This window comes from Melospiza melodia, chromosome Z, assembly GCF_035770615.1.
Source record: "Melospiza melodia melodia isolate bMelMel2 chromosome Z, bMelMel2.pri, whole genome shotgun sequence".
Taxonomy (NCBI): Eukaryota; Metazoa; Chordata; class Aves; order Passeriformes; family Passerellidae; genus Melospiza; species Melospiza melodia.
In genome coordinates, this window is record NC_086226.1 from 29,155,116 (window position 1) to 29,172,020 (window position 16,905).

The following is a 16,905-nucleotide window of genomic DNA, read 5'->3' on the forward strand; positions in this document are numbered from 1 at the left end:
AATTATTATTTCTGTAGCTAAAATTGTGTGAAGGCTCAGGTTTCAGTCTGCCAGACGAGTGTTTTCATAGTGTGAAACTGCACGAATGTGCTGCAAACCCCTGACGTGTACCATGTTGCATGCCCGGGGATTCAGACACTGCTGGGACAGTGCTGGGACAGTCTGAGAGCGAGGAGCCAGCTCCAGTGGTTTAGTCATCTCTGTACTTTCTACTGGAAACAGTTCCCAGCCAGTGCTATTCCCCTGGCATTATTCAGGACTTGCTGACTCAGGTCAAAACTATGCCAAAGAGTGTGCTATGTGATGGGGATGATACGGGGCCCAGTGAGAAATCTCATTGCCAGGTCTTGTTTTATTTTTTTGTTACATTGAAATTACTTTCACTAAAGAGAGAAGATGGGATTTAGTAGAAAAGGAGTGCAAGGGATGACTGGATGAAGCTTTGTCAGCAAGGTTTAGGGGACCAAAGTAGACAGGTACATGTACTCCTCCTGGCACTGCCTGTCCTACTCCTCAGGGTGGCCCGGCTTCTCATCTGTCCCTGTGGCAGTGGCCTCTCTTTGACAGCAATCACCAGCTCCAGCAGCATCGTAGTGACAGTGGCATGCTCTAAAGAAGGGACCGTGGGCCGAAAGATGGATCAGACAAGGGACTTTGTACAGAGATAAGGCAGTATTAATGACACAAGACAGAAAATTCACAGAACAGTGTGTTTCACACACTAAAACGTGATGTGGACCTCGTAGTCTCTGAGAAACCTCGGCAGAACCCAAGGTGGGGCTGGATTGCTCAGCTTTCCAGAAGCTGAGCATTTTGTTCACACAAGGTTCAGCAACAGGACCATGCCGGGACTGATGTGGATTTCAGATTTTGTGACTCCAGAGCAGCCAGATCTCATATATGGCAGCCAAGTACCTGTATTTCACTGCTTGAACCAAAGTCACAGGCTTAGGACCTTGGGTAGCAGAACTAACGTGACTACTGATCTTCAAGTGGGTAGCTTTTGAATTAGGTTCTTAGAAGTTCAGTTCACAGGGAATTTCGAAATGTTCAGGTTTTGGTCCAAATCAAAACAAAGTAAACAAAAAAAGAGTAAAAAACAAAAAAAAATTGCATTAAACTTGAAATTCTCCTTTTAGGGCAAGTCAGGAGCAGGATTATTAGGCAAATGAAGTATAAAGCACCAGGTGAATCTCCATTGCTATTAGAATTGATTGACTGTTGATTTTATCAGTCTCTGACCTGAGAGGTGACTACAGCAGCTTTCTAAATTCAAAGTCAAAGCAAAGAGACAATAATGCAACTATCAATATATCAAGGGAAAAAATTGGGAAGGAAGTGAATAACTTCAGGTGAAGGACAATTTTGACTGATAAAGAAAAGGATTTTTGCTGGCCATGAATATATTTAAGCATGGAATGCAATGAATACTAACAACCACAAGAAAAGCTGTCTTTTGATCCTATCTCAAGATTCATTGCTTAAAATGGGCTCTGAGAGAGTTTGAGATGTTCAGATGACACAAGAACTGGAAACTGTGGACCCCTGTATATAAACTGCAGAGGATGTTGAAGAATATCCATCTTCCCTCTCTGCCCATGTGAATAAGAAGTTTGGAGTCAATGGTGTGCACTTGAATCTCATGATTCCTAGTTGTCAGAAGGAATGTAGGCTCTTTATGTAATGCTATGTGTTGGAGATGCCTCTCTTTCACTTTTCAGCAGTTATTCAAAACATCCCACACTGTTCTGGTTTTTCTGTCTCTAAACTTCACTAAAATCATTAGGTGTGAGAAAAAAACAATGAGGAAGTCCCAACATATAAGTAGCTATACAGTCATGACAATATTTTGTTGAGACCACTGAGATATGTACATACCAAAGACAGTAATCTTACTATTGTAATCCTTGCCTGCCTGACCCATCCCATTCTTCCCAAATATTTTTCCACTGTAGATAAATGGATGGGGCTTGATGGTTCCAGTCCTGTAGGTCGCCACTTCTGCGGGGTAACATAAACAGTGTCTGTGCTGCACAAGTAACAGACGCTATAATTTTTAATGAGATGTGTCTCCAGAATTACAAACTCCTCTCGCATTTCCCTGTCCTTGGGTAAGTTAATGACTTGTTTCAAATATTAAATTAAATTTCTAGGATGCAACAGGAGCCTCTCTTATGGAGAAGCTTTGACCAGGCATGGATTGATCTAAGAGTGAGGTCAGAGGCAAACAGACCTTCAACCCTGAGTCCACAGCCATGGTAGCTCGCCTCTTCATCATGTCAGGCCAATGCCTGCACTAGGAGTTACAGCTGAAAACTACTAATTCAAAATCAAAAAAGCGGAAGATTGAATGCATGAAAATGGGAAAGAGCAGTTTTGTGACAGTTTCTCACTAAAGCACACCTTCTGGGGTTGAAATCATTAGTGCTCCTGTTAAACAGCAAGTATCACAACTCTCAACATAACATGGACCTCCTCTTGGCTGTGTCAACCATTTTATGGGATTATTTCTGCATAGGCTATTTCTAGCTGTAGCCTGTGTCAGAGATTTGGGCTGGCTGGATATCCAAGTATCTGTTTACAAACATCAGGATGGAGGAAATGTTATCAAGTACAGTCAAAGGCAATTGGAAAGGACACACACTGTTGGTGCTCCACTTCAGGGCTAGAATTGTGACTAAAAGCAACAAAACAACATTAGGTAAATGTTACTGCCATTGTTTGAACCCATTTAAATATTACAATTGCAAATGACTTCAAGGGTGCTATCTAAACTCCACTAGACTCAAGTAAACAATGAAAAATAAAAGTACAATATAACTAAGAATTTTGATAAAAGACCTCTTTTCCCTGTTTGTCTGTTTAGTCTTTCTGATAGTCAGTAACAAAAGAATAGTGCAAAAGTCTTCGAAGAAAAAGAACAGGGGAAAATCTACATGCTTGAATTTAATTTTATATACCATGTGTTCAATTTTTATGACTGCTTGAACATGAACAGTTTGGATACATAAATCCATTTTGTACCGATTTAATCAAAAAAATTGTATGCATTGGGGAGAAATATGGCAAGCTAAGTTGAAATAATGAGGACACACAAGAAATCAATAAGAGGAGTAAGGATACCTAAAACATGACCACAAAAAAGACCTTACTGATAAATAGAGTTATGAGTAAGGTAACTACATAGTAGAGCAGTCTAACATTAAAGGACATAGCCCTTCACTGGTGCTGAACTGCAGACAAATGAAAAAGCTGGACCCATCAAAAGCTTGTGGATGATGGTGAAAGAAGAGGAGGACTCAGCTGCAGCTGTCAGTAAACAAAACCACAGAACAGAGAATGAACAGAGAATACGCAGGGGAAGCCTTTATCATGAACAAATGACAAATCATTTAACACCCAATGCACAGAAGCAGAGTCACAAGAGAGCTAACTATCCAAAGAATGGGTAGGAAGGGAAACATCAAGTGCATAGATCAATTAACAAGCTCTATACTGAAAGGCATTGTTCACTTCTATTTCTGTATTAAAAACAGAGAGAGGAGAGGCTCTTCTGGATGTGCTTCTGTACCAGGGAAAAGTACCAGTGGAAAGTAGCTGTTTGAGAAAAGAATGATTGAAGGTGACTCAGAGACAGTGACTGAAATTATAGAGTATATATTCTCAGGGAAGAAAATAGAGTAAAAAGCAACAATCATGGACTTGAAGCAGACAACTTTCACCAATTCAAGTCAATAAAAAAGTCAAAGAAAAAAGTAATTAAGTTGTAGCAGAAAACATAATCTATACTTATCAGAAGGGAAACGTATTGAGAGAGAGATTAGTTCAGGTAGGCCAGGAACTTTTACTTTATCTCAAACTCATGAAGTTCCATCTGAAAAGTGGAAATTAGATCAAATTCTTAAACATATAAAATAACAGTACGATCCAATCAGAAGACTAAGGCATAAACCAAACACAGAGCTAGAAGACACTTCAAAAGGAAAAAAACCATTAAAAATACCAAAGAGAAAACAAAATTATGATTGGTTTTCCTGACTATTTGTGAGACTGGAGGCAAGATAATGATACAGCAGATGATCCCAAGAAGATTGGAATATTTAAAACCTTTTTTTGCAAGTGACAAAAAAAGTTGCACACACCTCACTAGCATAATTAACATTCATGAAAATAAGTTAAGTATTCAATTCAAAACAGGGTCAGTAGAGCCTTATGGAATGTTCTCAAGTTAGCCAGACCAGACAGACTTTGGCCTAGGATATTTTAGAATTGCTTCAGATTAGCAATTACTTGAGAATCTGTCAAAAATGGCTAAAAGATATAAGTCTGGGAAAGGACAAAAAAATAACAGCTGCCTGATATAATAAGAGGGGAGAAAGTAGATGAAGAGGAGACTGTAAATATTAAATGAATCAATCTAAGTTCAACTCAGAAAAAAAAAAAAAACAACCCAGAAACAAATTCAAAGCATATATAGAATTAAGTAAACTCTGCAAATACCTTAAATGAAAAATAATATCATAAAATCTAATTTGGTAATGTATATAATTTTAGACCCATTTTCTTTATTTTGATACTTTCATATCACAAAATTACAGGACCTTTCTTTGTTCTGACTTTATTCCACCTTTTTAACAATCTGAATAACAGCGTTAATAAGTTTGCAGATGAGAAAAAGTTGAAAAGATTTGTAAACATAAATGTATTGAAAGACACAATTCAAATTCAGAATTATCTTGAGAAATTGCAGTGGTGGAATGAAAATGGTTTAAATTCTACATTATGTACTGCACTTAGGTGGAAATAATCAAATTTAATGCTCTGATTTATAAATAGCAGTACAGCCTTCAAGCCTTTCTCTTCTGAGCACTATTAGGATGTCACATAGAGAACTTGGTCCCTTTGGGGCATAATACTTCGGGAGAGACATGAAACAACTGGAGAAGGCCCAAAACTGCACGTGATTAGAAGCAAAGAAAATGTGATCCATGATGAAAGATTTTAAAAATAGAGACCCCTTGGCCTAGGACAAAGGAAGAAATCTAGAGTACATGGCAACTATTTTCAAACACAGAAGAGAATAATCTGATCATTTTCAGTGTGGATAGAAGAATTCTTGAATTTAAATTTTAACAAAATGATAAGAGATAGGCATTATGGAAAGCATTTTAGCAATAAACGTGTGAAAATCTGACACAGGTCGCTTTAGTAAGTAAGGAGGTCTTTTGCACTGAGATATTTAGAAAGCTAGTCAAGAAAATACCAAGAATTAGGAAATTAAAGCAAATCCTGCTTTGGGATACATGCATGAACTACACTATGAGTAGCTAACTCATAGCTTTCCACTGTATCTGGCTTCTCAGTAACTCAAGTGTGGTAACCATGTCAAAATAATGACATGTCAAACATGTCAAGCCCATGATGAGCAGGTGGGCTGTTCTGGTGCAGGAGCTACTGCTCAATTTGAATCTCCACCAGTGAAGGGAAGTAATCATCAGATCCTGCTTTGAGTGAGGTCACCTATTTTCCTGGAACCCATCTTTATATTTAGCTTGCCCCAGACCCCAAGATGGAACTCAGGAGTTGTATAAGAACACTCCCGTTCTCGGGAACCCTGCTCTTTGGCCTCCCCAAGATATATGGCATGCATCATATGGCTATCATCTAAGGTAAAATATTGTTTTGCAACTCCATGAACCAGAAAGAGGCAGGACACACCCCAAACTGGATGACTCTTAAGGCCATTTCTGTGTCCATCAGTACAGTTCTGAGTACCAAGCATCATTAAAGTACAAGCATACAGGATGAAGAGTTTGAAATAATCATACGCAGCAATTTCACCCAGGCAGTGATTGAGGGCTAGGGGACCATAGATTGTGTGGATGGACAGCCAAAACACTGGGAGGAACTCATGGAGGAGAGGAACTTGTTATGTTAGACCCAAAGGGTCCAGAGATCTGTATTTTGACTACAGGGGGTTTATGGCTCCCATTAAGGTTACAGACAGGAGAATTATCAGTGTAATCACATCTGCAAAAAAGACTCCATAATAGGGAAACCAGGGAACTACAGACTTGTGGGTCTGATTTTTACACCCGATTAGATGGATGATACAGAGTAGAACTGGAAAACATGTGAACAAACACAGTCCTTCTGAAGAGACAAAGTGCTACCTTCTATCCTCTTAGGAACTTCCACGCACATACAAATATTCTCCCTTGAGAGAAACTTCCCTGTGAGTATTTGAATTACAAAATAATGCAAGTCAAGATTTTCCTTTCCTGATATTACAATTTTCTCAACATGGTGAATTTTTGTAAAAACCCACACTCTCCAGATAATGGTTAATGTCATCCTGAACAGAAGCACACCCATTATGTAGAGATGGCAACAGCATGTATTTGATCAGTCTGTCCATCTCAAATCCCTTATTGTCACAAATGCTTATGATCTGTCAACTAGAGACCTGAAGCTGAATCATAAATTAAAGGATGCTGCAGCTCCTGGAACTAGCAGACTTATGAAAACAACAAACAAAATTACTGTCTGGCTTTGTTCACATTCTTTGACTAGGCAAGAAATTTAAGAATCATCCTTTATTCTCTGTGACATTGACCAAATTGCTGTCTGTTGTCTTTTGCATGGTAGCACTACTGTTTAAGCGTAAAGTGAATTTTAAGTACATAAATAATCAAGCATAGTGTCTGTTCCTCTGCGTTTTCCTTTCCAGCTTAATCTGAGAGACAAAAGAACTTGATGTGGAGAGCAGGAATGTCTAGCAAAAGTTGCAGAAAAATGCTCATGAAATGTGGGTAGACAATGAATACATGTTCTGAACAACTAAACATAAAATACTTGGAGATATTAATTGGTTAGATCTCTAACATGTTACTATTTAGGAATTCAAACATAGGAAAGCAAGAAAGCCTTGTTTGAAGCGTCTAAACCTTTGGGACACTTAGACAAAAGTGCTTCAGGCAGGAGATCTACCAGACTCCCAAACTTGTTCATTGGCAGAAGGAAATGGAGGATAATATGGACAAATTGGGGCAGAAAGTGGTGTCAGCCTCTGGATTTCAGCTTTGCAACAGTCACAGTCTTCAAAAAACCCTTGACAGACTAAGGATGGGATTCAGTTAAGATCCAGAGAGCAATAACAACACATTCATGAAATAATACATACAAACACACCCACGCACATATATATGCATATACATGCTATAAAATTGATTGATGTTTTTCACTGTTCATTTGGAGAAGTTCTTCTGTCTAATGTAACATCTAGGATGCAGGACAACCTGTATAGTGCTGGAAACAGGCCAGGACCAGCTTTGATATTTCTTGCATTAAAAAATAGCAGTGAATATATCAATTGAACCAAAACCTTTATCTCTACAATCCTCCATCTCCGTTCTTCAGAAAAAAAAGCAAGGAAAATACCACCAATATACACCTTTCCCAGCAAACCAGAAAGTCATTGAATTCATTACATGGCCACATAGGTCTTTGTTTTATATTAGCTGTAGATACATGATACATGATACATGATAGATGACTTAGAAACAACAGAATGAGAGAGCAAGATACCTCAGGCTCTGGCAGAGTATTTCTTCATTTTTTCTTTTCTTGCTTTGCCTGTGCCTTCTTATCCTGCCTGCATGCATGTTCACATTGATTCATTGGAGATTAGGTCCTAAGAGAAAATTCTCTGTTTCCACAGATATTTATTGGTTAGGTAATTATTCTGCTTTCATATAAAGTATTTGGGGGAGCTTTGCTCTGTAGCTTTAAAGGAAGTAACCCAGACAACCCACAAACTAAATTTTTCCACATATTCAGAGGCTGAGAACAGACCTGCTATTAAATATTGGTTTTACTTTTATATACAGCAAGCACTGTGCATTCCCAGCTCTTGGTACAAGTCTGATTGTGGTTGGAATATGCATTTTATTAGTGTGGTTTCTTTTTGTGGCAAGCAATCGTGTGTCATGGTACTTTTTTTCTGCAATTCTACTTAGGATGGAAATTTAGATTAAAAGAGAGCTTCTCATCTTTCAGCTATTCCTTATTTCTTACATGAATAAAGGATATTAAGAAGGTGAAGGAAGGAAAGAAGAACTAACTTTTCCCTGCACAGAATTTTGACTTGCTATTGTCCTAAAAACAAATATTTTGATGGAAAACACAGTAAATGTCTAATTGACTGATTAACTTTCTATGAAGGTTATCACCTAAGTTTCACACATTGCCAGTGGACTTTCTTTCCCCTTAAGTTTTCTAAAAGCATGACATAAAGGGGGAAACACTTATTCACCTGAATCATTCTCTAGTTCATTTCCAAAAGACCAATCCTTTTACATTCCCCATTTTTTATTACCATCTAGATAAGATCAGTGGAGATTAATTGGAAAAAGGTGTGTATTGTATTACTAAAAACTATGGATTCATAGTCCCTGTGCTTGGGCACCAGTAATCTATACCTGTCTTCTTTAATATTTGCATCAATGACCTGGAGGAGGTACTGTGTACTCTTGACAAGTTTGCAGATAACATCAAACTGGAGGGATTGGTCAATACACTCAAGGGCAGAGCCGTCTTACAGCAGGACCTAGACAGGCTGGATGAGCAGGCTGATGGGCCCTGTGAGACATTCTGCCAGGACAAATGCAAAATCTTGCCCTGGGCGAAAAAAGCCCATGAGGTGGTACACAGAGATATTGCCAAAATGGAGGGAAGCACTACCAGGATGCCCAGATCAGGAGTTGGAGCATCGGCCCAGAGGACAGGAGTATAATAAGAACTGAGGAGCTCAGAGCAGAGAAGAAAGGAAATGTCTTGCCCCACGGGACAGTGCAGCTGTGGAGCAGGTTGTCCCAACATGCTATGCAGCCTCCAGACATGACAGGTTTTGAAACCCAACTGGGTAAAGCCCAGCAAGATTTGTCCTGACCCTGCATTGAGCTGGAGGTTGGACTGGAGAGCTCCTGAGACCTCTTTCTAGCTGCACACTTTCTGTTTATGATTGTGTTAGATATGAAGCCAAGAAAATAAGATTATAGATTTAAACTGCAGTTAGGAATGCAGAATATGAACAATATTTTTATTTAATCTCCCTTCTGCATTATTTCATGCAGTTTTGAGAAATATAAACTCTTTTTGTAATTAGTGTAAGTAGTTTTTCACTCAAGAGAACCATATCCGTGCACACATTAACCTCAAAACATAGGGAATTTTAAACTACTCAGACTAAACTACCTTTTTTCAGGCCTCAGGTAAAAGCTCTGCAGGTAAAGCAGTGTCAATTGAGTTCATTTTGCGCTACTGTATTAGCAAAAAGCCCAACAACAAAAAGTCGCTTTATTTCCTTTCAATACAAACTGCTATGCAAAGAAACCCCTTTACATTTTTAGCATGGACCTTGCATGTGCACCCCATTATATTGACACAGAAATATATAAATTAACATTGCTTTTGCTGACTACAGGCACCTACTGCCTACTAAATCAAGCCATGGCAGTTTCACTGACAGACTTTACCAATACAGCTACCTTTACACTGTAAAAGCTCAGACTTTAGCCAGTGCTTACAGAAGCACTCACTGGCAAGCAAGTCTGGCAGAAAGTACAAACAGCACTTGCTTTAGACACTTAGCAGGGAAGGAACCTCTTTCAGATGAATTATCATGAACTGAGCTGCTGGAATTCTATTTGACACCCTGTTTATAAACACTCCATTGTACACTATTGTAAACAGAGAGGAAAATCAGACTCAGGCATAATTTTGTCTTCTGCACTTGGTTCCACAGCATCATGCTCAGGAAGGATTTCAACTTTTTTGAACACTGTTTGGAAAGGAGTGAAGCAGCAACTGCATGCAGAGAAAAGGGTAGATGTAGGCCTCAATGGATATTATGTCAGAGCAAATGGTCAGAATTCAGGTGTCTTTGTAAATGTCCTCAAGCCAGACTTGGTTTTCCAGGCTTTCTAAGGAGATTGGACGGAATCTGGAAGAGAGATAGATAATACAGCATAAACCAAAAAGTGAAGAACATAGGCATGGATGAAGGTATACATAGTTTTAAAAGTAGTGTTTTAAAAGCACAAGTTATGAAGTTATACATAGTTTTAAAAGTGTTCCTAATGGACGTATGAAAAATACAACCAATTTCTATATTGTTGCTGAGATAAGACTCATGTTTCGTATGACACCAATCTTGGGTATTTTACTGCTAATTTATCTGGGAGATTAAACTACTACCACAGATTAGCAGTACTAAATCTAGTAAATAGTTTAATATACCCTGAAATCCTCCATAGAAACTGAGAATAATAGTTATCAAAAGATAGACATTTTTTATTATTATTTTAATAACAGACAAGCCAAAAGACCACTGACCATTTATGATGCTATTTATTTGTATTGGGGTGATTGAGAAAATTCAAAGTATTTATCCTACACGCAAGCAACACACAGCCTTGTGCTTCCACAGATCCAAGGCCACCTTCCACCTGTAGACAATGCCGAAACTCCACTCTTACCTGTCTCCTGTCTTTCCAGCCCCCCCAAACACACCCTCACTAACTTTCTGATTGAAAATTACTTTGGCTGCTTTTGCCTAAATCTGGTCTCATTGGCAGTGTACTGTGTTTGACATTAGTCCACATGAAACTGAACAATCTATCATGTGAAGAAATAGAAAACTTTATCTAGTGTAGAGAAAGTCCAGGCAGTTGTAAACCTAGACTATGTAATAAATCAATGGATTTATTGTTATCCAAGTTTATTTGTATATATAATGAGGGAGAAATAAATTATTTTCTCTGGTTTATTCATGTGGTATTTTACATGTTCAGCTCCCACTGCCACTTTGTTAATGCAAACCAGCTTGTCATAGTCCCAGGTGTTACTGTGTTATAGGAATGTTGTATTAACAAACCCCATAAACATCTCTGGACCTGGAATCTTCCCCTTTTATCAAGTGCTTCAACCACAAGACTACAGGGCCAGGATCAGACCTGTGGCTGCAATTTCTAACACACTGAGTTATTAATCATGCTTTGCCATAGCTTCAGCACAAATGGTAAGAACGAAAGGTCTGAATAACAACTGCTAGTTTGGCAGCACAGGCACCTCCCGGGAGATGTGGGTATGAATTCCCTGACCAGTGGTAAGAAGTGGAACTTAATGTCCTTTGCACATATATTAATGCAAAGACAATGGTATTGTTTGATACTGTTTAAAAAAAATCTGCTCCTGTGATTTTGAATGAGGAAATGGCAAGAGATGGTTCTGGTAGGAATAAAGAAGATGGATCTGTGTGCCTTTAGTTTAAAACCTCAAAAGCAGTACTTTCATCATGTACTTATCAACATGTGAGATTTTAATTCCCTTAAGTCAATTGGGAGCTGATGAGGTCACATTTCATGATCCATCTTACCCCTATACATGTCTTCAGCCCCCTGGAATCACTTTGTTCTGGGCAGAAGAAGCCTGGATCAACAGCACAGTTGAAGACAGATCACTTGCAGCTAGCAGGTCAGCCTTTGAGGAGCACCAGCCTCCTAAGACAAACAGCTCCCAGTCTGGGAGCACCTGGTTCAATAGGAAGGGAAGGGCAGCACCGACCCTAGCAGGCAGAGGTGCCAGAACTGTTCCCAGCCGTTACGGTCGAACAACTTCCATACGCCAGCACTGCTATTCCTGTACACCCAACACAGCAGAAAGCTTGGGCGAGATACAATTCTCTTCTATTCCCAGTTAATTTCAGAGCCGGCTTTGTGACTTACTAAATGATTGTGAAACTCTTGCAACACTGATCTGCGGGGCTGTCATCCCACCTTTGTTTTACGAGGAAGCCAGATGCTTAGCCGTTCTGAAGGTGGGGCCACACACATGACAGGGGGCCCGCAAGGGCCTTAAAGAACAATGTGTCACTGCTGAGGTCACCTTTGCACATGTGGGTGTGCATTCGGTACTTTGTCAATGCAAATGGTACCTAAATAATCTGATGATAGCATGCTCCTTTTTAATGTTTTCTTCCCTAAATAGTTTTTCAGACAATAAATCTTTTATTATTTTAAGACAATCCCTAGCAGACGCTCTCCGTTTTCCTGTAGCTACCTTCTACACTCACACTAGTTAGCCCTGTGCGTGCACTGCCACACACCTGGCCGCAGAAGTTGCCATCCCTTCCACCGGGCAGCCGCGCCCGTGGCACGCCGACACCTCCTTCACCTTAAAATCGCGTTCGTCGATCCTGAACACAAACACGACTGCCAGCCCCGCTGAGCCCCTGCTTCAGCCCGCGCCAGCAGCCCGCGGCTCGCCCCCGATAGCCATCGCGGGCGGCACTGCGTCCACAGCGCGGAGCGGGCGCCGGGGCCGTCCCCCGCCCGTCCGGCCGGGATGCGCGCTGCAGCAGCCGCCGGCCCCGTCTAGACGGAGCCCCGGGGCGCAGCCCAAGTGTCGGCACCGGCCGGGGCTCGCCGAGCCGCCCCCCCCCGGCCAGGGACGGTTCCGCTCGCCGCTCTGAGCCCCTCTCCGCGGCCGGCAGCTTCCGCGGTGAAAGACGACGAGGAGTCGGCGGCGATGGCCGCTGAGTGCCCCGCGCCCCGGCAGGGCAGGGCAGGCACGGAGCAGTGCCAAGGCCGGCACTGCTGCCGCCGCCGGGGGACGGTGCGCGGGGAGGGGTGTGGGTGAGCGCTGCCCGCCGCCCCCCCCAAGTGCTGATCTCCCCTCCCTCGCTCCGCTCTGCTTTCCGCCTGCCCCGCCCCGCCCCGCCCCGCCCCGCGGGAGGAGTGCGGGCTCAGCCCGCCGCCCCGCCGCTCTCGCTCGCGTTTTATGACGGTCGCTGCCTCCCCAGAAGTTGGGGCCGGCCGCGGCGGCCGCTCGCTGAGGCTCCCATGGTGCCGGCTCCCGCCGGGGGGGGGCCCGTCCGCTGCCGCCCGCCGCGCCGCCGAAACTTGGGGGAAGTTTCCGAGCGAGTCGGTGAGTACCGGGCGGCGGCTCCGCGCCGCTCCCCCCGCCCGCCCGCCCGCCCGGCGCGGCGGCTTCCCCGCCCCCGGGGGCGACGGGCCGGGGTCCCGCTCCTGTCCGGCTTCACCTCCCTCGCCCGGGATTGGCGCGGGATCGGCGAGCTTGCCCCACGGTCGGAGCCGCTACAGGAGCGGGGCCGCCCGTGTCCCGCTGCTGTGGGCAGTGCGGCGCCGGAGCCGGGCCGGGACCGCGGCGTCAGCTCCGGCCGGTGCTGGGACGGCGGGCGGGGGGCGAGAATTCCTGTCACGTCCCATGCTGTGGGTGATGGATGGGGTGCCGGGGAAGGGAAGCCTAGCCTCGGAGATCTGGAGAAAGAGTTTTCTTCAGAGAAACCCTCTTTTCTGTGTGGACTTGGGTTTTAAAAGCACAGCAAGAATGGTCGTTTAGCTGCCAGCGTCGCAATCTTCTCCGCTGTAATAGACCTAATCAGAATTTTTCTTCTGTATGATTTATTCCGTTTATACAATCCCTGCAAATCCGACCTGGTTTTTTTTTTTTTTATTTTTTTTTAACGCCATTTGTCTGTAATTTTGTTTCTTATTGTATGGCGTGTTGTACGTATTGCATAGGATAAAAAAATAGAGAATGTTTTGAAAAATAAATACTGCAAATGTTCTGAGCAGAAGTGTGCAAACAGAGGGGTTATATAGCATAGGAGTAACTAGTGTTTTATCATAGTAATTTCTTCAGTAAAACTTGTTGCAAACTCTCACGGGGCTAATGCTGCAGATCCAGTGAGTGGATGTGAACTAGTTACTCATCTTTTCAGTGCAGTATATTTTGTTTAGAGTATAGTGTATTATTAACTTTATGGTGTTCAGTCACAGCCTAACTTTTCTTTTTCTTTGAGCAACTACAGAAGACCCACACCTGGTCATCTTTCTGGTCATGATAATGTCAGAAGTAAGAATGAGGCAATTAAAAAACTGTAACCCACCACTTGAGTTGGACCCATTTTATTAATGCTTTAAGCAACTATTTACTGATATGAAAAATTGAAGTTATTTGTCAAGATCTTTTTAGCTTAAATCCAAAAGACTCTTAACTGTAGCATAGACTTCGTTGCTCACATCAGCAGTGAAAATGCAGTTGGGCATAGAATCAATTTAAGGAGATTTGGTAAGATACATTTAAATGCTGGTGTTTATTTAAAATATGCTATTTTGAATATTGAGATTAAAGTACATTGCAATTGAGATGTCTTGTGGCTCTGAGTGATAAATGTAAGTAATACTGAAAGTTATTCAGACAGCTTGAGCTGTTTGAATAGGAATGTGATGTTTTTCATCTCCACCACATCTCAGTCTCGCATTACTAGAATTGCTACTTGCCGTGTTAATTCATGATGTTAGCATGTTCTAATAATTATGAAGGATTGACAAACCAGACAGCTTCCAATCCTTCTGAGGAGTAATTTCTAACATTGCCAGTAAGTGGTAGTGGTACTTTTATCAAATATGTGACTATAACTGCTGAAAGTTACACTAATGTACAGAAAAGTTATAGACACTCACCAAATATTTTTAAATTCTCTGAGTATGATCAATCATTGTTTTTGTTACCATGGGCTGTTTCCTCTCCTGTATTTGCACAGCGCAGTGTAGCACCGTTCAAGTGTAAAAAATCAAGGGCTCTGTAGAGGCAGCGCACAGCACTGCTCCCATGGGTGTTTGTGCCACACTGGCTGGGTTGGGGAAATCCACAGAGCTCATTTCTAGACATCTTTCCAAACTGAAGTGGCATGTAGCACTGTGTATGACCTCTTGTGCCCTCTTCCAGTAAGGAATGATTAAAAGCTCTGAAGGCAAATTTCCCGTTTACAGATTGGTACCATTCCTTTTCATGACCTGGAGACTAAGGAAGTGTGAGTATATAGTTGTCCTTTTAGACCATAACTTCCACTTGCAGAGTCTCTTTTGCCTGACAGTTTGTACACGTCTAAGTGCCTATATCACCTGGAGCTAGGCCTTGCTTCTTTAAAATCAAACTTTTGCTGCAGAAATTGTGTTTTATCTTGCACCATTGAAAGGAGCACTGAAGACAATAAATATAGCATCCTGTATCTTATTTGAAATACCAGATTTCCACTAATAAAATAGAAGCTGCAAATATTTGTTATTGAGGAAGAAATGTAGGCAGAGATGCTTTGATGTTTTTTTTTCTCTTATTGAAAAATAAGTGCTTTATCAGACACGACAGCACTTGCTTGCATTCCGCCCAGTTGAAGATCTTGCAATCTTAAGGTACATATCAAAACATTTCAAAAGCATTACAAGTTAATAAAATATTATAGGAATACCAAGAAGAGGGGGTAAAACTGGTGGGGTAAGAAAGGGCAAGGCTACCAGCCGTAATAATGAATCTACTCAGCCCACATGGGAGTCCTTCAGTAATAGGTTAGCTAGAGAGTCATATTTCTTTTAAATAAAAGGGTTTTCTTCTCTTGTTACCAAATGTTTGTGGGATGGAAAGATAATTCTTTGGCCCAGTGGAGCTGAGGTAGTAATTCTGGGGAGAGGGCAGTATGAGGAAAGCAGGGAGAGAGGTAGTGGGGCTGCTACTTCGGTGTGGTGAAGGCGAAAGGCTGATGCAATGAGACACTAGCTTGGCAGGAACAGATTTATGTCAGGACTTGAAGGAACACTTTGTGCTCAAACTGTTTATCACTAGGGAAATCTTCCTTTACCGTATATGAATCCTAGTCTAAATCTTTGTGTGAGGTGGGTGTTTGTTTACACATTATTTTAGTTCATGAGAGATGGAACAAGCGTCCTGTTACCAAAGAGCTGGTTTTCAGTGTATGAGAAACAATTTTTCCCAGAAGATTGGAAAGGCTGTTTTCTGACAGAGATGAATGTTGTCCATATCACATGTACTGCAGATTATGAATTCAAAATACATTTAAACACATATTTTATTGACCTTTGGAAACCATGTATTCTATTTAAAATACCTTAATCCCTAAAATTAGTTATTTTCTTCAATATTAATAAGTTAGTATAAAATTCAGAAATACTTCAGAGTAGCAGGATGGCTTGCAACAGGGCAGAACTTAATGTCTCCTTTGAACAATTTAATATGCCTTGCTATTTGCTGGGCATCCTCACAATGTTGTGAGGATGTAAAAGAGAATGAAAATCACTCTTACTGATGGAATAACTGCTGGAAGACACAATTGGTGGTGGATGTGAGTGTACAGACGGTTGAGTTGGGGTAACTTTTCAGATGTAATATTGCCCTACTCTGTTGCCATGTACTCAATAGCTGAAGGACTACACGACAAATCAAGCATTTCTGAGTTTTAAAACCCCATCTGCCATGCTATTCATACTTACCATGCTAATTTAAACCATTTATGTTTATCTTTTGACTTGCCAAGAGATCCAGACTGCCATGCCAACACCGAAGCTACTAAATCACGTTCAGCTTTAGAAATTAGAGTTACAGAAGTACTCCTGTCGTGACACAGTCTGCAACATAGTCTTTTGTCCTGCTGTGGCCATGCTAGTGGTTGGATTTTGTGGAAGGGATCTGCTGTGTGGGATTGTGGTCCTGTGGGGGAAGGTGATACAGGGCTGCATGGAGAACGCTGGAGAGACGAGAACCTCTGCACAGTGACTGCTGGTGAGAGGATATGAAACGCTGATAAATGTAGCAGAAAATTTTAACCTCTGTGCATTAAGAGAATAAACACAGCACCCATTCTGTTGGTGTGGAATGATTTATGCTTCCCCATTTCTCTTTTTCTGTGGCCATTTAGCGAGACTCAGAGCATTAGTGCATTACAGCGCTAGACCTGCTTGGCCTCTGCATCAGGCACCGAGTGACTGCTGAGGATGGGTTCCAAGTGTGTGAAACTGAACTCAGAAT

General features: G+C 41.6%; 1 protein-coding gene across 3 annotated transcripts in view; it reads left to right on the forward strand.

Annotated features, from left to right (window-relative positions):
• Window positions 1–16,905, forward strand: part of GHR (growth hormone receptor) — a 149,180-nt gene that overhangs the window by 18,885 nt on the left and 113,390 nt on the right. The window contains exon 1 of one of the 3 annotated variants that reach the window (XM_063181417.1): window positions 12,901–12,987. The exons of 1 other annotated variant lie outside the window; for it this stretch is intronic. The gene's annotated coding sequence lies outside the window, so the exon portion shown is untranslated. Of the gene's footprint in view, window positions 1–12,900; window positions 12,988–16,905 lie in introns of those variants that run through there. One more of the 3 variants, XM_063181416.1, reaches the window with a different exon arrangement.